The 17,265-nt window shown below is 38.8% G+C and overlaps 1 protein-coding gene and 1 non-coding gene across 2 annotated transcripts in view; one reads left to right on the forward strand and one right to left on the reverse strand.

Moving 5' to 3' along the window:
• The window catches only part of LOC124153653, a 99,772-nt gene that overhangs the window by 13,310 nt on the left and 69,197 nt on the right, over window positions 1-17,265 (forward strand). The gene's annotated exons all lie outside the window — the stretch shown is intronic.
• On the reverse strand, window positions 4,750-4,822 carry Trnaf-gaa. Its single transcript has one exon. It is a non-coding gene; the product is annotated as a tRNA-Phe (tRNA).

The following is a 17,265-nucleotide window of genomic DNA, read 5'->3' on the forward strand; positions in this document are numbered from 1 at the left end:
GTAGGCGCCTGTTCTTTTTCAAAATTTCACATCCCATCCAACGAATGCCTCATTCCACAACTGTTGCAGTTTCCAAGCACACATCACGCGAACAAGCATTGGAATCTTAATGATGCTATTAAAACTCAGGAAAATGAAAAAAAAACATCTAAAAAAAATCAAGAAAATATCGTCGAGATTTTTTCCAACTTCCTATTTTTTTCATGGCTAACGGCATAGTTTTGCAAGTGTATGAAAACTCAAATTACAAAACCTCTTACGCGCTTAAAGCAGGTCGGAAAACGTTTAATTCGTGCGGAACGAAAACAGGTGGTAAATGTAATGGTATTCAAACATGAAGGAAATGAAAAAATCAGGTATCTGCGAAAAAAAAAAGGAAGTATATTTGAATTTTTTCCATTCTTTTCAGTTTTTTTTATCTTCGTTTAACGGTGAGTTTACCAGGTTAAAGTGAAGGCTAAAATGATGAAATATGTGGAATAGGAGACTAAATAAAGATTTTTGATGCATGAAGTATGCAAACTGTAATTTAATTTCTAATAATCAACCTTTGTAAAATGAAAATGCAGCGCCTATTAAAAGCAATGCCTCAATACTTGAGAAATTATTTATCTCTCTTCCCATTTTCTATCCAATGTTGATAGGCTGATATCTAAATAATGAAACCTCACGGTTTGGACCCTTACATAAAAATTCGTAAAAAAATATTTTCGGGCAGAACAAGTGCAGGCGGCAAATCTCGCTTGACGCTCTCAGGCATTTTTACCGGCGAAGCGCGGGGCGAGGAAGGGTGAGGGGTAAGGTGCTAAATCCTCCTTTGAGGCACTGCTGCATTCAAGAGTTCAGTTGAAGGAAAAGAGAGGGGATGTGGCTTAGCGAGGAAGAGGGAGGGAGAGCCCCCACTCGGTTCGTCTCCGGCTCAGCATCCTCAGCACTCACTCGCTCACCTCTCTTAACGGGAGTTCGACCTCTCGCGAAGCGGCGGACGGGCGCGGAGCCTAGCAGCAGCAAGTGGAATAGAAGGGGCCCCCCTTCGCCTTCGCTCCGTGACCCAAAAATACAGGCTTTTGCCCCCAGGGGGGCACTCCCCCCGTTTACGGCTCTTATGATTTCACTGCACGACCCCCCTCCCCACTATCTAAACGCGCACTTCTTTCGCGAACGCGTCGCCGCACGGCTGGTCGGAGTGGCGTTCTCAGAGTAAATATATACGCAATGGAGCTATAATGGAAATCTCAAGCAACACCTCTTTGAAATCATTACTACTGCTATATTCAAAATCTTTTCATTCCACCAACAATTGACTGCTGACATACCTTGGGATATAACCTCATCACCCTCAAACAAGCACGAATTTCCCAAAAGCACCCCTAACTCTACCCGCATCCCCGCTCCAACTAAATCGAATCTATGCCATAACTTTACCAAAATTTTCAATAGCCAACGACTACTTAAATGTGATACTCTCAGTAGACAGCTGTTAAGCTGGAAACTTCCGTTTCCAAACAAATAAATGATATTGCAGCGTAGTGTAACTCCTAAGTCACCGAAAGCCGAGGCCAAAATTGAAATTGCATTGAAACTTTGGGAAACGTGTGAGGAATGCAGCGAACGATTGTGGAAAACGAGCGGTAGACGAGTAAAATTGAAGTAAATATAACATATGCTAGCCCAAATGTAGGCAGTTATTGCGGAAATTTTGGTTTTATTATGTGAAATGGACATACAGCAAAGGAAACACAAGTAGATTAAAATTATGATGCTTCTCCTTCATTGTGGGAATAAAATGAAATGGAAAAATCCGTAAATGAAGTAAAGGCTATCGCCGGAAACAGTCAATCGGATCTATCACTTGATCTCAGATTTGGCCGTTCGTAACCCGACACATACCAATTAACCTTTAGTTACTATTGAATTTTCCTCTATAGTGTATGCAGGTGAGATGTGTAGTTGTGATGCATGCAGCAAAGGAATGTGCAGTGAGCAAGTAGCATTTACAAAAAGACAGTTTAGATTTACTTGTAGCCAGGCATAAGAAAAAATGAGCTGGATTATCTAGGTCATGACACCACAACTCACGAATAGGGCCGGTCCGAAGGAATATTTCTGAACAAGAGGCTTGTAGTGTCTGATCCCATGAAATTCTGCCATCGGAAAACAGCAAAATTACGGCAAAACTTACGTAATATTTACCATTCTCCTAATTTTATTTCTACTTTATAATGAAAACATTTCAGGGTGACTACAGTATTTTTACAGTGCAGTAGTTTTCGGGATAACTATTCATTTCTGGTAATGTACTTATTCAAGGCTGAAGCGAAGAACCAACCCTGCTAAGTGAAAGCCTATTCTCGCCATTATCGGCAGAATCAACGAATACGCTCGATCACGGGAAGCAGTAACTGAAATAATAATTAAATGGTAGTCTATGGTAATAGATTACAAATTGCCGTCGATTTACGATGAATATCGATTATGGTTCTTCTTCGATTGCCTAATATCCTCAATTTTTTTTTAGTGTGTCGACTTTCATGGCCGGTAAGTTTTTATCGAGCGTAACCAACGTTGGTCATTGTAATTGGAGGATATTACGCACTAGGTAAGTGACGTAGCCAGGGGGGAGGTGCGGAGGGTCCGGATCCCCCCTACCCCGAAATATAAAAACACAATTACTTTGCTTCATAAAAGAAAACAAAATATTGAAAAATCATGAATTTACAAGAGATTTCTTTGACAAATAAAGTTTTTTGATTATGAAAAATGTTAAAATTAGTTTAAAACCCTCTACTTAGTACTCCGTTTTTCAAAAATGTTACCCCTGATTTTTGACCTCCCCCCAGATTGAAATTCCTGGCTACACCACTGCCATATGTAATGTCATCTAACTTTCAGCGCCGTCAACTAAATGTACATACGACCAAAAGTTTATCATGATCATCAAAGCAAAGGGGCATCATCTTTCGGTTGAACTTTGGCATTGAAAACTGACAACTATATGATATTTGTGGGCAATTAGTGTTACGCAGACAGTACTAGATCATTGTATAGGCCATGATGATGATTTCAATGATGTTTTCAATAAACAGAATCATAAAACAAGCCCAATTAGACAATATTGATCATTGCGCATGTAGATGGTACCAATATCGCCAGTCCACTGAGTTCATTAGAATCGTAATTGACAGCTTCACAGCAAATCCGATTGCTGCGTTATCTATTGTTATATTAGAGTTTGAAGTATCTCACTCCTCCGAAAATATTGGCTCGCTATTAAGTAATTTGCATATTGAAACTTAAAAAAACAACCAAAAAGAATTTTATCCGTTCATTGCAATCTAGTTCTAACGCGAGACAGCATAAATATTATTAAACGAATTTCAAAGCAGCTAATTCCCTTTCGAAGGTTTTATTGCGTTCTCTACGATTAGAGAATTCGTTATGGGAAGTATAAGGAAAAGAGCCATTGAAATCGAAAGAAGTAAGGGATAATGGCACGCTTTGGTGTACTGTGGTTTGTCTCGATCTGTTCATTTTTTGCTGTCCAGAATCGAGAACGGGATGAAAGACCTCTTGAATCTATCATTTAAGCTCAGCATCTTTCTTATAATTGCACTCGCCTATTTCTCGAAAATGAGGGTAGATGACAAAAAACATCCTCTGAACTCGAGAGATCTGAGTTTTTCTAACAAACAGTCAGTCTTGCGTGAAACCAATAAGAATAAACTGGCTCATCAGCAGAAGGCGTATTTTTTGTCTATATTGCATTTCATACCAGGTCGCAACGCGTCCCCCCGGAGCAGTTCTCTGTTGTTGGGTCGAAACTGTAAGCGGTGGGTATCTTTTATAAAAATTGAGAGCGAATACAATTATGATGATATAGGAATTCCGAGTTTGCAACGCGTGGGTCTATATCTTCGATCATTGACAATAGCGTTCTCCGAAAAAATGGAGCAACGCGGTGTTAACCCCGGAAGACGACTCTGAAACAGCCACGCGTGGAAGCCTCTATAGGGATTAAAACAGAAAAGGACGCTCGGAAGCCATCTTGAAAGGTGAATTTAATCTTGTTGCCTTTTGAAAAGGAGTATTACGCCGAAAAATAATCCATTAAGAAATGAAATATACATCGATGTTTCGTCCATACTTTATAAAGAAAAGGGGCTTAATGGTATGCATGGAAAGAAAACACGAGAATAGGACTGTTTAATGTACTTTATTTCCAGCAAAATCTGGCATGATATGTGGTATTTAAGGGAGCCTACTGGCAGCTGAGGTTATTTGCGCTATGTGGGACGGGTAAGAAAGGGAAGAGAGAAACTCGGCGAAGAAATTACCTGCTATTAACGAAAGGTGCCAAGGGAACAACGGCTTGACACCCCATCCGACGGACGGAGTGTTGTATTTGAAGTGCCTTTCACAAAACACTCATGCAGGGATTGGGCATTCTGAAAAATCTCTGCTACCTCTGGGATGTGAACTCAGGCCAAAGGGGTGGGAAGCACTATATCCACCACACTAACCCACACCCGTTCCAAGGAAATCGGAGGAGTAAATTTGTTAAAAATTACGCTAAGGCCATGTGAAAATTGCTAGAATTGCTCTTAAAATTTTAGTAATACAAGTGAAAATGCCTCAGTCCCAACATGTCTGTACACAGTCATTTATTCCTACAGTTGAGATCCCGAAAAATTCCTCTTCTAAGTTAGTAAACAATCAATAACCTCACCCGTGCCAATGCCGCTTAAAAAATGCCGAAACCCGGAATCGAACCAGGGACCTTTAAATTTTCAGTCTAACGCTCTCCCGACTGAGCTATTTCGACTGCTATTTGTAAAATAGCAGGTGTATTGCATTATCAAATTATGTGGGCATGTAATATTGGGTTATACTATGGATTGGTGCGTAGGCTCGCTGAGGAGAAGGCGAAGAAGTTTTCATGTGACAAGTGAAATCAGTTCATTTAATACCTCTGGGGAATACAAAATCGGGTCCTTGGAATGGGAAGCCAACAACGACACCGACTCAAATCCTCTCTTCGAGGTGGAAAAATAATGACGTAAATACAATAATACTAATAGTAGTACATAGAAGTTACTATAATGATAAAGTAAATTTCCAATAGTTAATAGAATTTACTATTGGAATTTGGGAAAAGAGGGAATCGTATAAAATTCACCCGTTGAACTAACAGATACATATAGTATACCATGGGTGGTGATAAGATTCTCCCAAACATAATTCAAAACCATGACATCAAAATTAACTAGCAACTTGTAACCTCACTCTCACCGATGGCGATAAAAACATATACCAAAACCTGGTATGAACTATCTTCTTTTTTACCTTCTCCGAACTGAGGTATTACGAAACGAAATTTACACTGGAGCATTGAAGTATGAAATTATGGGGGCATTGATTATAAATCTAGGATTATTATGTATCCATTGGTGTCGAGACTTAGATTGGAGGAGAGAGTCTGGAGACGAGAAGACGACGTCGTTTTCATGCGACAAATGACACCAGATCACTCAATACCTTCCGGGTATTTGCCTGCTGCCCGCAGAGCCACGGGCGGGAAAAACCACTGGGGAAGCCGTCGCGCTCTTTCCCACGGCCGCCGCGAGAGAGAGAGAGAGAGAGATACATGGACACAAGAGCAGAGTGCGATCGGTCGTCGATGCATCGATGCAGAGGGAAAGTATTTCCGTAGAATCTAGATCTGGAGCGGCGTGGGAAAGTCGCCTTGCTCGTCCTTGGGAAAATGTGGGGCATTAACTGAGGGATACATCCGGGCCCGGGCTTGCATTTTCGGTAAGGCCTTTACTGTGATTACTCAATTCGCACCCCGTCGCCAAATGACTGAGCCCGACGATAATTATCGACCACGACGCCTCATTAAACTTTCTTTCACTTCCTGCCTCTGTATTCTTGGCTGAAAAATGGTCGACTCTCGCTCACGCGAACATCGGCTTCTTATTCTCCCTTCTGGTTCATCAGGCGTGTTGCGAGAAGCACTCGAGGAAAGAGAAATTGGCAATTAATCTCTCGAGTTACTGAAAGTGCACAACCTTTAAAGTTCAGGAAAACCACTCTTCCAGCAGAGTACAGGTTAATAAAGAATTTGATTCCACCAATGGATGGACTAGATAATCTAACCAGGCTCCTATATTGCCCGAGATAGTTTTCCATGTCTAGCAGACGCCATTTAAAACACATTCATGACACAAAAAATCACTATTTACAGTTTGCATAGCTATGAAGATTAAAGAAAATGTGATGAAATTCAATTTTAAAATACATATTAAAGATTTACTGGGAGAGAAAGGAAAGAATTTTCGGGAGTAAAGTAAAAAAATCAGTAAATGAAAGAGAAAATGGCAATGACTTCCTTCAGTTAATCGAAAATGCGCAACGGAAATTGTAGGAAAAAAATGCCCTTGGGCTAATTTCTTGGCAAATAACCCACAACACTCTCTAATCTTTAACCTTATGGAATGACACCCTACCTACCGTATTACCAGAAAAATTGTATTAGTTAGTCAGCATCATGAAATGAGATTAAAAAATAGGAAGATTGCTGCTCCTTGGTAGGAGAGGGACGGATATCTTTTTCATTTTGCCGAAGTACAGGGTCTTATGGCGAACCCTTCACTATGTTAATATGGCAAGAATATTCTTTATCTTTTAATTGCACACATTCGACATCCATAAGTATGCTATCACTCTTGTGCTAGAGGGCAAATGAATGGTATCCAATCTTTTCAACGAAGATTCTCGCAGGGCGGTATGTATAAATTTGTTCTTGGCAGCCGCTGAGTAAGGAGCTTTGTCTTCCAAGTTCCCCACCACTGAAAACGTCTAATAGAAATAGGAAACGAAGCTCTCGACTGCTCGCATGGAATTTGCATTTCGGCTTTTTTTAATATTGAATTCCTTTTTCCGCATCGGGTCCTCAGCATAGGTGCTCCGGCTCCTCTGATTTGCATCCAGAGTTCCTGTGATTCTTGATCATTGAATGTTGACAGCAATTTTTCCGACCACCGAGCTCGTTCTCCTGCGTTCGTTCAGATTTTATTGGGCTTCGCGCATGCCTGAGCATCTCGGCGGATCCGAGGAAATCACATGCTTAATGGCCCGGAAAGAGGAATAATTTGACAACTCCCGCCGATCCTCTCCCAAAACTGCATCCGTAAACATCTATACTCCAAAAAAACTCCTTCCATTCGCGTATTCGCTTTAGCTTTTCAGCGATCGTGCTCTGTAAAAAAAGGTAAAAGTTTCACTGGTCCTTTTACCAAGTGCGCGGCATAAATTCATGTAGAAACGAGCCATGAAGCAGAAAACTAAGGAAAAACTTTTACGTTATATTTTCAGTTTTTGTCCACGTCAAATATCCTATTTCCAGTTAAGATGCACACTTGAAATTCTGTGAAGTACATGTACAAATTGTGCGATAAAACTGAGTTATTTGCTGTTTTGAATTATCTCATAAATTTATTTGGAGAGGATTCATTCTTCTTGATTGATCTCCTGATTCATATAATCATCGAAAGAGAAAAGAGAAAGGTCGGAAGTTATTCGTAGCATAAATGTCGAGGAAATTCGGCAAAGGACTTCACAGAGGATCTCCAAAGAGTAAACAATGCTCCCGGAGCAATGAGCGTACGACGTTAAATTCTGAAGGCGTGATTTTGGATGTTCCTCCACTCCTCGGGACGCAGCATAAATTTGACGCTCGGCAGTGCAAAAAAAGTGAACGCTTATCACCGCTGATGAATTCCGAGCGTTCTTGAATAATTTCCGCTTGTTCGTCTTCCAGACAAGTAACTCCGAAGTACCGATGGGAATCGATAGGTATACACACCTCTTCGCTCTCTTTAACATACGGAACAACGAGGAAACAAACACTTCCGGAAGGCTGATTTAATTATTATTCATCGCACTCAATTTGAGGGAATCGACATTAAACGATTGAGAGGCTCCTGAGAGAATCAATCATCGCGGATGGCGTTCCCGCATGTATTAGACCTATAGCTTTGGAAAATTTGAAGAAAAATGAGTGACAGTACAGTGAGGAAAGAGAAGCGTTCTCCCACGAAAAAGATTTTGATTATTATAAGGGATAGTTATTAAACGCTAAAATATTTTATTTACACTCCCTCTATTCCTTTAAAAGAATACAAAACTATGAAAATAATAAAAATTAAATGTTTTTGATAGAGGTTCCAAACTGTAATTCTTTAACATGTTGAGAGCGTTGTGGTATGCTATTTAAAAAATCCTTTTACTGGGAAGAAACCACTTTCCTTGAAAAATAAATAAAAATTTACGTAAGCTGTTCTAAATTTATATTTTGAAACCTCAATTAATATTAACAAAAATTTTAATTCAAAGAAATTATTGTATTATATTACCATTTACCAAACGTCCCAGTGGAAGTTAACACTACTACAAAGTTAGAAAGTAAAGTGAATGACGCAATTGTATAATTACAAGCATGTAGGGATTTTTTTCCGAACGGCATGAAAGAAAGGTATATAAAAATAATGCAGAAATTTATTCTTAATAAAACAAGAAAAATATTTGCATTTAATGGTTTGATAGTTACTTTAAATGTTATTTAGGATTCATGTATGTAATGTTCATTTGCAATTTCTTCTTAAAAATGGTCAAACCAACTTGCTAAAATAAATGTTACACAGCAAAACCCAAACAGTTCAACTATCTAACAGAGAGAGAGAAGCTGCTGTACCATAACGAACCATTATAAATATTGATAAAGTAGTCCGTAATTAATTTTTCCAAACTATTACCATCAAGAAAATACAAAAAGAGATCGGTGAACGTCGTGGACGCGTGAAGCTATACATTTATTTCCATCCGTCGCTTTGGAGAAATTATGTAGAAAAACACGAGCTAAATTAGCACCTCGAGCATTAAAACAAAAAAAAAACTCTTCGTGCGTGGATGCCCGGGGGAGGGGAAAGCTAAGGAGGCTGCTTGTGCTGCTGCTTCCTCGGCGAGCGAGTGAATCGGAGTCTTCTGCTTCTATCTCGGATTTCAGGCGAGGGAACAGGAAGTGTGGTGGACTCGGCTTCCCGAGCACGCGGTCGGCCATGTCGAACGATTTATCGAACGAGGGAATCGATGCGCGACAGAAGAGGGATTTCGCGCGCGAAGAAGGAAGCCACTGCCGCCTCGAAGGAACTTTCTTTCTTTATTCTTCTCCTCCTCTTCGAGTGGGCGTTAGCGCCGCTGCTCAGCAGTATGTTTCCGGACAACACGGACACCGTGTTTCCGGACTCAAGAACGGGAGAAAGAGGTCTCTACGCCATCGTACCAGCCCCGGAACGTGCGCAATCGTCGCCTCGCTGTGGGTGCGTCTCAAAAACATGAGTGCGCGGATATGAACGACATATAAAACGCAAAATAAGGAGGTTGCTTAAATCATCTTATTAGTTGATTCATACATGGGATTCAATAAGTGCCATGTTTTATTGTTCTTTCTCCTTTGCTTCCGGTCGCATTGGATTGTGCCACATATTGAGTCCCTGCCTAAACATAATTAAATCAATCTTTAAGATAACGACTTCGAGTACGAGGTGATTAGAAAATATGAAGTACTGTTATTATTTTTACTGATGCAAGTCTATGTTAATGTGCGCTGTTGGCGCCTTCTAGAGGGTGCGTCTCAAAAAGATGAGAGCACGGAGATAAACGATATATTGTGCAAAATGAGGAGGTTGCTTAAATCATCTTATAAGATAATTAATTCATGAGTTTCTGAGATCAAGGTTTACAGGTAGCAAGGGAAGATTACTATTCCATAGTATTTCGTTAAAACTTTCGCGGGTGCTCGTATTGGAAGTTAAAAAATTTAAGCTATAACGCCGCGTCAGTTTTTGGGATGCCACATTATTAACCCATTATTTTTTATCCTTCAGGAAAAACAATTTTATTAGTTAAATTATTAGTGTAAATGTTTTGCTACCAAAGAACTTGAAATTAATAATACCATAGGAATATTGTTTCAAGGAGTAGACTCTATTCATTGCATGTTTACCTACGTCTCTATAGAGCAGATTTCTCATAGATTCATTGAGTTATCACTGGCGGAGTTTGTCACTAAATAAAAACAGCAGTGAACACAATATTAATAAAAAGGATCGGAACCTATTGAAAATTTTCCTAACCAATGAGAACGATAGGTTTCATCAAAGTAATGATAGCATATTCATGGCCTTAAAAGATTAGCATCCATAAATTAGAACCAACACAATTAATAATGGTACTTCATATTTTCTAATCACCTCATATTCGAAGTCATTATATTAAAGTGTGTTTTAATTATGTTAATTTAGGGCCTCGATCTGTGACATAATCCATCGCAACCGGAAGCAAAGAAGATGGAGTAAGAAAACATGGCACTTATTGAATCCAACCGTGGATGTAATGACAGGAAATTCAAATGGCTTCCTCTCCTACGCCGCGCCGCAAGGAGTCAACCGCGCAACAGTGGCGCAACTGAAAAGTGTTATCGTTGAGCAGAGTTTCCCATTGTCTCCCGGGGCTGCAATATCGGGGCGTGAGAGGCAGCTTAACAGCAGCGACATTTTTCGCTTCTGGGCAAACAGATATGACCTTCACGATAGGAAACGTAACGACCTCTCCCGACGAATGAGCACACTTACCGAAAAACAAAATTACAAGTGGAGATATTGTTCCATGGCTGGTATTTTTTCTTTATTTTTCAGAATTCTAATCATCAAAATGAAAAATATTTTAGCCTTGTTGGCACTGAAGAAACTAATGAAATTGTGGTACATTTCACAGGTGATTTTTTAAAATGTCCATTGAAAAGCAACTGCAATACGCGCAATACTTAATATAGGGGACCTAGTTATCTATTGATTATTTTCCCATTCAACAAAGGGGATTAAAGAGACATTAAGTTCTTCAGGGTACTGAGAACATTATCCTCCTAGTTGTGTTGACTGCACTAACACTACGTTACTTTTCTGTGGGTGTAAATTCATTTAAAAATAGAGCGATAACACCTGCATTTAAGGTTTTGAGATTTCTGAAAGATTGTTAATGATATTTATGTATGTATGCGTGAGCCAAACGTAAGTGAATACGTCATTGGACTTTGAAAAAGGGTACATCTAGAATCCTGTGGTGAGTGAGTGGAATACAGATGATATGTTTAGAATCGTCTTGAAAATTACTCCAAGTTCAATGTCTAATTGGATATTGAGGGTTAGGTCATTGCATGCAACAGAAAGAACAGAAATTTTTATTCATAATATCCAATTAGAGATAAACTTTCCTCTACTTTTTCCACAGATAATGCAAATCATCAAATCACCACATAGGCAGATAGTGGAAAAATTGGGGTAGTTACTATGAAACCACGATATGAGATGCAATTTCATATCCTCGACAAACGTAAAACAGAATCTTGATAGATGAGCAGAAGAGATTAGGTAGTTTTTGCGTAACAAATTTGATTTTGGCGTGACAAAACACAATTTGAATTTTTGAACCCAATTATCTTATGAAAATAAAAGCCAGGGTTAAGACGTGAACTCGCTCAGCTACCGAACTCGAGGTGGCTCTCGATATTTTCTCAACAAGTACTCAATATTTCCAATAAAAATAGGTAGAGAATTACAGAGCCTGTAAATATTTCTGGCATAGGTAATTCACTCCTTTACGTTTTACTCAACACAGAAACAAATATAGCGTTAATAACTAAAGAGATGATTTCCGAAAAAATATATTATTAAGATTCAATGTTTTAAATTGGGTACTGTAGCTCGAAAATGCTTCAAGCGTTATTCATTCAAAAGGAAATACTTATATAAATGCAAGCTATGGGATCAAAGGCTTAGATCAAATATGCATCAACGGCCCAAAAAATACTGATGGGGTTTGTTGAATTGAAACAATTCCCCTCGGAAATCATAGGTTTACGGCGGAGATGATCTTTATTCAGGAATTCCTCCAGGCTGAGTAAGTTTCATTGATATTTTCCCAACTCCTCTCATAGAAGAAAGCGTCAATGAATGAATTAAAATATTGTCTTGCTGAATTAACTTGCGGTAAAAACTCTCCTGTGGTTTCCGCTCTATTAGAATCAGCTCTCTGCGGTCGTTGGGATGCAATGGGAAGCTCAACCACGCATATAAGAAACCCAATATTCATTTTCTCTAGCCTGCATGCTTGGACCAGAGCGATGTCCTTGGCTACGTTAAAACTTATTCCCATGACTAGCTCTAGTATAGGTAAAGAGTTTTGGGTGCTGAGCGAAAGAAATATGGAAATTAAACCCAAAGGCACAGAAATTAGAGACTTATTTCTTAGACAAGTACTGAATATGATGCAGTTGCATTAAAAAAATTATTGGAAATATTTTATCGAATTTAACTTCCAGCTGATTTGAAATGGTAAGGTCATTATAATTATTACCACTGCAGGATTGTAGGTGGAAAGACGTTGGTATATACATGAAATTTTAAAGACTTCGAAGACATATTAAAATATTAATATTTCTTTCCCACTAGCTGGACACGCCTTTGATCAATTTTTATTGATGCAAGCTCATAGGCATATTTCAGCGGTCAACTTAGCTATTTAGCTTTCAAGGTAAATATAAAAAATCACAGCCACGAGAAAATATTAAGTTACTAATTAATGGTTGATAAATGGTCATTCAGTTGATGTCAGTCTGTTCTAATTCACGTATTGGAGTAGTTCTATTGTTACAAAAAAGCGAAATCCTCTCTAGGATTCCAAGCTAAATGGATTATGATGTAGCCCATAATGTTAACATGATATTTCAATTCTCCAAGATTTATATATGAGAACACGAGAAAATGTTAAGGATTAATAATATCTTTGATTATCCATTCCCGTGAATGCATATGTGAAAATAAATCACCACCAGTAATTAGGAAACCTCGTTAGTGAACTTGTCTGCTAAGTGTCTCATTGGACTTTCATTACTGTGAACGCAACCAAGAGAAAATAACGAATTAAAGCCTTTGGAAACTCAAATTTAACAGGGTTTTTATTGATATACACGATAAAGTATGAACTATGGTGAAATGGCGAAACTATATGCTAATATAAAAATAAATCCTTTAAGACAATGAAACGTTCTCATTAATTTCTATAATATCAAATTTTAATTTAATATGAAGATACCTGTCTTTCTCCGACTCATCTCTAACATGAGCATTTAAATCGACGAGTTATATAGTTCACAAACGGCTCCCGTGGGAACGAGAAATGACTCCATTGCTTCGGATAAAATCATGATGAGCGTGAGTAACAGGAGGAACAATTATAGAACGCTTACGGAGAGTACTGAGTTGAGTAGACACTTTTCCACAAAAGGATGATATGTTTTTTAATCACATTATCTTTCTGCTTCGCAAGCATCTTCATATGGGACGATGCAACGTGTTACCAACGTCTTCACTGCGTAAAAATATTCCGTTCGCCTATAACAGGCACGAGTTGACACATTTACGCCCGACGAGGACTGAAAAAACACGCATTCTTGGTGAAAAACGGAAATTTCTTTAAGCTGAGAAGAGAATGCGAAGGAGACTGCTTAGAGAAATAAAGAAAGAGAGAGAGAGACGTTTTGGAAATCATCCCAAGACGAGAGAGCTGGAATACGAAGGCAACTTTTGTGCCAAAGTTGGAGAATGACATGAGGGGAATAAAAATCAAAGGGAAATAAAAAAAAAACTTGCGGTCGCGTCGCGGAATAACTGAGTGACTTCAACGGCTGATGTGTGGAGAGTCGGGAGGAGGTGGGGGATTTAAGTGCGGGAGAGTATGAGGAGAGGGGGAGCGGGGAAGGACTGGAGTGGTATGGAGGGTGTAAACGTTTCGCAAGGCGGTGGCACAAGCGCTTCCCTAAGAAGTCCTTGGCGAGGTGGAATAAAATAAAAAAAAGAAACAGGAGGCCGCGGAATTCCAATTAAAGAGACAAACTATTCCTTTTTCTCTCCCCTCACTTTTCTCCTTCTTCTCACTCGTCCTTAAGGGGACACAATTCCTCGTCGGAAAGCGTTATGCTCGAAAGCTGCGATTTTCCAGTATTTCGGCGGTAAAAAGATTTTAAACTCTGCAGGTATAAAACAAATACCCTACAAATAGTCTCGAAGCTCTTAGTTTGAGGTTTTTGCAACAGCCGTGGACTTCCGATTAGGTAGAAAAATCCTAAAGCGAGCATTTTCAAATACGAAGATTTTTGTTCACAAGTAAAGCAATTCATATTGTTTACATTCGACGATAAAAGACCAAAGTTTGCAGTTTTGCGTGATATTATAAATTTTACGTTCGAAACTGCATACTAATGTATTTAAAAGCTGGGGAAAAAACTTAAGCTTTGGGTCTATTTTTCCTCAAATACAACTCTAAAATGAACAATACCTCTCATAGAGAGCAAAAATTCATTCTTACCTCTTAATTACGCTAAAAATTTAGGCGCACTATGTCCAAGGTTCAGTTACGAAATGCTAATTCGTGGTTGGTCTGATGCGTCGCTTTACGTCGAGGGAGTGAGGCCTCAATAGCCATCGAAGAAACTCTGCCAACGCCTTCTCATAAGCTTCTCTCGTGCCCCTCGATTAATAATTCTAGCCCTTCTCGTCACGTAAGAGGGGAGAACTCAAACGGTGCTGCCCAGCCAAACACTCACCACAGGCATATATTAAGTGGAAAAGGAAAAAAAATAATGCGGCCAAATCACCTTCCCAAGGACTTCTTCCCAGATAATTAGGCGACTTAAAATTCGACCTACAGAAGGTGAACGACGCCTCCGATCAAGCGGTCTGCTCCCAGAATAACAGTTCACTTTATTGGTGTCCAGTGGAGAATTCTCGTTGGCCTTCGAACGCGAAACGCTCTCTCAAGATTCACAGGCAACCTCAGTTGGAGGAGCACCAGAAGTATTAGTCTTTCGGCAAAGGAAACTTATAGGTATTTCTGCATGACCTCGAATACATGACGCTGGAATGACAATTGGCAGAGTGAGCTAAAAACAAATAGTATTTTAATATTCATACGACTAGAGCTACCTATAAATCTGGAAATAGTAACGCATAATTAGTTGGGGTCTAATTTATACCCCTAGCTTGTTGCTTAGGAAAAAAACTCAAAATATGGGCTGGTGGATTAGCTCCTGGAAATGAATTATAATGGCTTCATTTGCATGAATATTATTTCATTTTATGAAGCAGATGCATTTGTATCGTCCATGCAGATGATTGATTCCACAAATCATCGCTGAGTGAGGAAATTGTTGGAGTGTAGACTAAGGGAACATTAAATTGAATGTCTGATTTGCCGTCAAGCATTTCACTAATACATTATGTGCAGGGACAGATTATTTGTCAATAATGTCGAATATTATTCATTAGAAGTCCTAGTTACTCACGATCTAAGGAGCATGCATGAACCATCAGACAAAGGATTGATTCAACTATAATTATGCTTGATATACAAACGTCTTGGCATTCTAAATGTACCATTTATGACGTGGCCGAAATCTCTTTAGTCTCACCCAAATGCCTGCTTAATTCTATAAAAAAATTCTCCAAATTATAAGCAGGAATTGATGCATAACATTTCCATCACTCCCCAACTGCCATAAGAGAGCGGAAATTGTGATGATTGGCTTTCTGGAGGCCTCGAGACAGATTTTATGGCGGAGTAATGCTAAATAAATGACCTTCATAGGTGAAATGATACTTTATTCCACGTGGAAAGAACTAACGCCAGCTATATGGGTCCAGAAATCAATCATAATCGCCGTTTGATGTTGCAATTATGCTGGAAAATTGTGTATTCAGAAACGTTGTTGCATTGGAAATAGTAAAGAGACCGGAAAGCATTTTTAGAAGGCCGTCCATTAATGGATAAAAATTTATTATTGTGTAGACAATGTTCTCAGATTTTTTCTTGTGTCTTTCACAACGTTTTGGAGAATTTTCTGCGCTGCGCAGCAGGAGATAAGTCAGAACAGAGTAGGTATTCAGATAGTCAGCCTACTAGGATGAATTCGAATCAAGAGACTGAATGAGAAAGCTACACAAATATAAATACCAAATTGGTGAACTTTAAGTAAACGTGAGAGGGCTAAATATGGGACAATAAGTATTAAAGCTCAGCAAAATACTTCAATAAAAATAAGATAAACTAAGCAGTTCATTAATAATGACTTTGGAATAAAATATAAATTTTTACTTGAAAGGAACACGCAAATCGACGAAGGAATAAATATGAGGAAGGAAAGAAATATTTCGATATTCAATCCAAATGGGCCGTAATCATTGTTAATTTATCTGTTTATTTGCTGTACACAACACCATTCGTCGCAAAATCGGAAATTGTCAATTAAGAGGAAAAAATGAGAAAATATCGGGATTTTGCATATCTTATGTACTGGAAGATGAAAAGAAAAATATTTTTTGTTAGCGAAAAAAAAACTGCGTTAATGATTGATATTCTTAGACCCTCTGGAAACGATAAGTTTTTTAAATGTTTAAGTACCAATACGCGCTTCTTCACCTCGATTACCAGTCCCTAATATCGAAATATATAGAAATATAATATATTTCCGAGGTAACTAAAGAGGTTCTCGCGTTAACAGTTAAGACCTCTAAACTGATCCATGCATGCAGGAATTATGTGATTGTGCCTACCAATTGAAAAAAGAGTGAGGGGTAACGCTGTGGTCTGATAAATTAAGCACAGCTAATAATACACGATGAAGATCTACATCATGATAAAATATGCCGATAGCAATTGCTATTCACTATGACCTCATACGAAAATTCCTCCCGCTACTTACCTATGTGACATTAGGGTATCGAATTTAAAGTATGTTTGCGCGGTAAAAACATCCCATTGGTTTGAAGGTCTCAAGATAAATTATTCAATTATGCACCAGTAAAACCAGGAGGACATTAATTCAAATCAAGGAGGATTCTAAATTGGAGATTGAATGAGCCTAAGAGCTCACCCTAATTCGACTAGGCGAGTAAAACAAGTTGCCATCCCCGCGACTTCCATAATTGCGACTCGCAAGCAAAAAAAGGATGCACGTAGTATGTCCAATTCAGGTTAAATTTATTCCATCTAGCTTCATCAACTTTTGCTTACCCGCAAGAAAAAAAAATCCATCTGCATCGCCGTAAAAAGGGACAGCTTAAGTAGAGCTGGGAAAGTTTCTTTAATTGAAGA

Source organism: Ischnura elegans, chromosome 2 (genome assembly GCF_921293095.1).
Source record: "Ischnura elegans chromosome 2, ioIscEleg1.1, whole genome shotgun sequence".
Lineage (NCBI taxonomy): Eukaryota > Metazoa > Arthropoda > Insecta > Odonata > Coenagrionidae > Ischnura > Ischnura elegans.